Genomic DNA, 6,000 nt, shown 5'->3' on the forward strand with positions numbered 1-6,000 from the left:
GTGCATTTGCCCATTGCTCTCTTCTCACTGCTTCATGCCAGACTCTTGGATTAGTCCCACCTGCAAGCTTTTATCATAACTTTCTGGCCCTAAGGGAAGATAATAAATCAAACCATTTGACATATTTTTTCTCAAAGATATGTCTCAAGAGTTTCAAGAATAAAAGACAACACTATTCACACCAACAGGAGCACACATATTTGTAAGAACGGGAATTACATGCCTCAAATAATTTCTTATCCTCTATTTAGTATATGAAACCAAGCAGAAACAACTGATTGCACAATCTTCATCTCTTTGTAGTTTTCATTTTTACAAAACCATGATTCAAAGAACACACATCTCATAATTATTACTACTTTTTATAAAGAAAAATAGCTTTGGGAGGTTGTAGATATGATTGTGGAAATGTAAGGAAAGGGTTACTTAGCCCCTTTCTACTTTTTTCCATTTTTGTTATAACTCCCCACCTCCCCCATTACTTTTCAAACACTGAAGAAGAAGAAAACAAAACAGATAACCATATCTTCTCAAAAGATAGAAAAGCAACCGCAGTTCCCCAGAAAGGAAAAAGTTAAACACCACAATCTGCACTGTTTTCCTTATCAAATTCATAGCTTTGTGTATCTGATTTTCATTTTAAAACAGTCATGTCATGAGACTCCTGCCTATGCCTCACGTATTAAATCTAGTTTGGCCCAGAACCACTGCAATAAACTGGCTGAATGCCCCTTCATAACTCACCCTCTTCATGAACAGGGTGATTTTCAAGAGTTAATCTTGCTCCGAAGTTCTGTATAGAAACAGCTGCTGGCATGGAGCCAGAATGTTGCCCTTTAGGAAATGAGAGATGACTTGTAGTTGGCATATTAAGCTTTCTTGCTAGATTGATTCAATCAGAGGAGAAAGAACTGGATCATTTTGTTCACTCTGAGCCTCACTGGGTGTTTCGAGTTGTCAGTGTTAGACAGCAGTCATGTGATCACAGGACTCCCGTAACCTTAAAATTGCGACTCCGTGTTAAATTATGAGAACCTGTGTTCAAGTAGTAATCATTGTTGTTATATTTTCTTTAATTCAATGTTGTAATTTTCCATGTGGAGAAACAAATTAAAAATGTGACCATAGTGTCCCCTAAAGGACTGAAATCAAGAAAGAAAAGCACCCAAACATGTTTTCTTTATTATCAATGTTCTAGTGACAATATAATGACAATATAGCTATTATCAAATGTACAGAGTACAGCCAGTGGGATACAGTGGTGTGAGCAGTGGACTTGGACTCTGGGAAACTGAGGTTCAAATCCTTGCTCAGCCATAGAAAGCCACAGGTTGACTTTGGGCAAGTCACACACTCTCAGCCTCAGAGAAGAGCAAAGGAAAGCCCCATCTAAAAAAAAGCTTGCCAAGAAATTCCCGTGAGAGGTTCTTCCTGGGCATGCCATATGTTGGGAATGACTTGAAAGCACATAACACACTGGTAGAGATAGGGTGAGAAAAATAGGGTGTTTTAAGATTAGGAAATTTTGTCCCATTTGTTGTATCCCCTACAACCACTTTGTAGATTTCTTGTCTTTGCTAAGTAACAGAACAGGTTTTTAAAAAAAAAGCATAGAAAGCAGTGGTTTCAGCATGAAGAAACATCTTGTTTGTGGATTGAAGTCACTTTTTTGTAAGCAAGCTCACCTTCCTGCAGACAGTCATCATGTTTTGTGTTAGAAAGCTCCATATCCTATTTTCACCACCCCGAGACTTCTCTGCGTACGTCTCCGATCTCCAGTGACCCATGTTAATTTCACATATACAAAACAAAAATTAGGCTGGTGGGAATTTTGAATGATTCATGTTAGGATAGTTTTAAAAAGCCCCAGTCGTTGTCTAATCTTATTTCTACACCTGCCAGCTTGCTTTACCCTCTCCTTAGCCTTTTCTGCCTCTCTAGATCACTAATTAATACATAACAGCAGTGGCTAGCTGATGTCCAGAGAAAATGTGTGTTAAATTAAATACAGATTTTCTTTTTTCCTCTCTCCCTGTTTCTTGATCTCATTGTTCATGCTAATCATATTCCTAATAGGAAGAGTTCTTGGCTCTGTGTGTGTGTGTGTGTGTGTGTGTGTGTTTGAGTGGAACTCCTATAATTGCTATGATTCTACATTTTCAGTTTCTAGGTTTCAAATCCAACAGAGCAGGAAATAAACATTGGTGTTTTGAAGATAATAGCACCTTATATTTAACACCTTTTATTGAAAAGTGTCAAAGGAATCTATAAGCAAAAGTTAATTAAACTTTATGGTATCCAGCTGAGTTACAGAAGAATTGTTAACCACATTTCACAAAAGGGTAAATGAGACATGGTTTCAGATAGTTTTAAGTCTTGCTCCTGATTTGTAGTCCTTTCTTTTGGGATATTCAACATTACTGTTCAGTTAATAGCTGAGGAAATAGGAATCGGGCACTTTTAAGCTAGGGTTCCAAACATGGTCACTATAAGAAGAATTCTAGAAGAAGCTATCATAGTATACCATAAGGTATTGCCAGTAATGACTGCTCTACTGAGTTACATTCAACTATATTAAACAACTACTGGCCTATATCAAACCTTCCTTTTCCAGGCAAGGTTCTGGAACAGGTGGTGCTTTTCTGGGCAAGGTTCCAGAGCTCCAGGGATTCTTGGATGACACCGATTATCTTGATCCCTCGCAGTCTGGTTTTAGGTCTGATCACAGAATGGAGACAGCTTTGGTTGCCTTGGTGGATGACTTCCACAGAGGACTAGATGGGCAGTGTGTCCCTGCTGGTTCTCTTGGACATCACAGCAACTTTCAGTACCATCAACCATGGTATCCTTCTGGGTCAGCTCTCTGGAATGGGTCTTGGGGGCACTGCATGGCAATGGCCCCACTCCTTCCTGGAGGCTCATACACAGATGGTGATGCTGGGGGACACCTGCTCAGATCCATGACCATTGACCTGTGTGGTCCTGCAAAATTCCATTCTTTCCCCCATGCTTTTCAACATCTACATGAAACCGCTGGGTGAGGTCATCTGGAGTTTTCGAGTTGGATACCATCTCTATGCAGATGACACTCAACTCTACTACTCTTTTCCACATAATTCCAGGGAAGCTCCTGGATCCTAAACCAGTGCCTGGCAGCGGTGAAGGATTGGATGAGGGCCAACAAACTGAGATTTAATCCAGACAAGACAGAGGTCCTCCTGGTCAGTCGTGCGGCCAATCACTTGTTTTTATCCACATTTATTACTGCATTTTATGAATTTTAATGTTTTACATTGTAATTATGTATGTGTGTAATTGTAATTTTATGGTTTCATCATTTTAGATTTATGTATTGTTTATATGCGACACTTTGTTGTGATTTGTTAGCCACCCCGAGTCCCTTCAGAGAGCTGGTGGTGGGGTAGAAATAAAATTACACACACGCACGCACACACACACACACACACACACACACACACACACATATTCATACATTGACTCAATTCAGGACTTTATCACATGAGGCAGACAAATGACAATTACAGTAGGATAACATTAGGACTTAACACATGGATTCATGCGCTTCTGTTGTTCTTGTTTTTGAGGGGCACACCAGGGGTGTGGGAGGGAGATCATTTACAAAAGGAGTAATTCATGGATTATTCATATTTGAAAAACAAATGTTTCTCCAGACTGTCCCCTATTGGGCAATTGAAAAGGAGAGTGACATTGTGTGATAAGTTCCAGCCAAAGACACTGTTGTCCTGCAGTAAGAGTGTTAACCAGAGCAAATTACAGGGACAGTGCTAGTTTCCCACTAAAACATCTCAATTGATTTGATAGTTTGTTTCCAGGCACAATTTAAAGTGCTAGTGATGACCTACAAAGTTCTATACAGCTCAGGTTCAGGCTCTCTGGCAAACTACTTTCCTATATAAACCAGCCTGGTTCTTGACTTTCTCAGGAGAGCCCCTTCTCTCAGTCCCACCACCATCACAAGAACAACTTGTTTAATGTTTGGTTTTAGACTGAATGTCCTTTTATCTTTTAATGGTATTTTGTCTTTTCAATTGTCATTTTACATCATTTTGATATTATCAACAATTTAATCCTATTTTAATGTTCACTTTATTGTATGTATTTAGCTCGATTATATTTTGTAAGCCTCCTTGAGTCCCAATTTGGGAGAAATCCACACTACAAATAAATGTAATGATGGTGACCACAATAGCATGTTGAGCTGCATTGAATAGAATACTGGATGGGATGGACATTTGGTGTAGCTCTTCTTATGTTCTTTTCAAACTAAGAGGGTTTAAAAACAATCTTAGCTAAGGTTTGAAAATTCATAGTAAGAGTGCACTGTTTGATTATGGAGGCAGCAGTCTAAGAAAATACGTGCAGATAAGGTAAACATCAATTTATTGATATAATTTTACAATGATGTATTGAACAATGTTTTCGCTGGAAGAAGAACAGGACCAAGCTCCTTTCGTAATTTCATAAGTCATTTGCTAGTAGACAGTAAGAATATTAAATTTAGAGATGATACTAAATTACATAATAAATTATGACTGCAAACGCTAGAAGACAGTTTAATGCAATATGTCTCCAAACTTTTTGAAACTGAGGCCTTTCCCTAAACTTAGGGCTCATTTAAATCTGCCAAATATCGCAGGGTGAGTCTGGAGGTTGCGGAGGCTCTCAGGATGCTCCAACTTGTGGCAGCAGTGAGTTGGAGTCTTCATGGTACTGGAGGCGAAAACCAGTTCAGCCTCACTGGATCTTCACCTTACCTTTCCAGGAGAGACCCTGGCCATCATTAGGCTTCTTTACTGAGTGGAAGGAAAAGGGGCTAGTGGTGCTGACCCATGTGAACAGTAAACTGCTTCATTTTGGAGCTGGTCTTCTGTCCAAACTCTACCCAAAATGCTAAGCTGTTTCTGAGTTTTAATGAAACTCTAGGAAAGGTAAAGCTTTTCCCCTGACATGAAGTTTATTTGGGTCTGACTCTGGGGGTTGGTGCTCATCTCCATTTCTAAGCTAAAAAGCCTGCATTGTCTGTAAACACCTCGAAGGTCAGGTGGCCTGCATGACTGCATGGAGTGCCATTACCTTCCTGCCAGAGCAGTACCTATTGATCTACTCACATTTGCAAGTTTTCAAACTGCTAGGTTGGCAGAAGCTGGGGCTAACAGCGGGAGCACACCCTGTTCTCCGGATTCAAATCACCGACCTTTGGGTCAGCAAGTTCAGCAGGTCAGTGATTTAACCCACTGTGCATTCCCTTATTTTCCTTGATGCAAGGCTAAATTGGTTCACCCCAGATTACCCTGCATTAAGGTCTGGAAGTCCCTGGACATCATCTGGACTTTCAGGAGTGACTTCTATTCCACTTTGGGAATATTCCACTACCAAATGGTTCTTACCGTTAGGAAGTTCGTCCTGATGTTTAGGTGGTTTGAATATCTGAAGGTCCCATTTTAAAACCAGACACAAGGATGAATGCTTGAGATTTCTGATATGTCTCTGCTGCCAGGCTGCTTTTCAGGTTTGCTACCGGCGATCTTTTCAACATCAATAAATATCATAAATAGTGTCTAGATCCAGGGAGGCCATTCTACCCCTCTATTCTGCCTTGGTCAGACCACACCTAGAATACTGTGTCCAATTCTGGGCACCGTGATTGAAAGGAGATGTTGACAATGTGTCCAAAGGAGGGTGACTAAAATGATCAAGAGCCTGGAGAACAAGCCCTATGAGGAGCGGCTTAAAGAACTCAGCATGTTTAGCCTGCAGAAGAGAAGGCTGAGAGGAGACATGATAACCATGTTTAAATATGTGAAAAGAAATCATAGGGAGGAGGGAGCAAGCTTATTTTCTGCTTCCCTGGAGACTAGGACGTGGAACAACGGCTTTAAACTACAGGAAAGGAAATTCCACCAGAACATTAGGTAGCACTTTCTAATCTTGAGAGTTGTTCAGCAGTAGAACTTTGCC

The sequence above is a fragment of the Anolis carolinensis genome, chromosome 2 (genome assembly GCF_035594765.1).
Source record: "Anolis carolinensis isolate JA03-04 chromosome 2, rAnoCar3.1.pri, whole genome shotgun sequence".
Classification (NCBI taxonomy): Eukaryota; Metazoa; Chordata; class Lepidosauria; order Squamata; family Dactyloidae; genus Anolis; species Anolis carolinensis.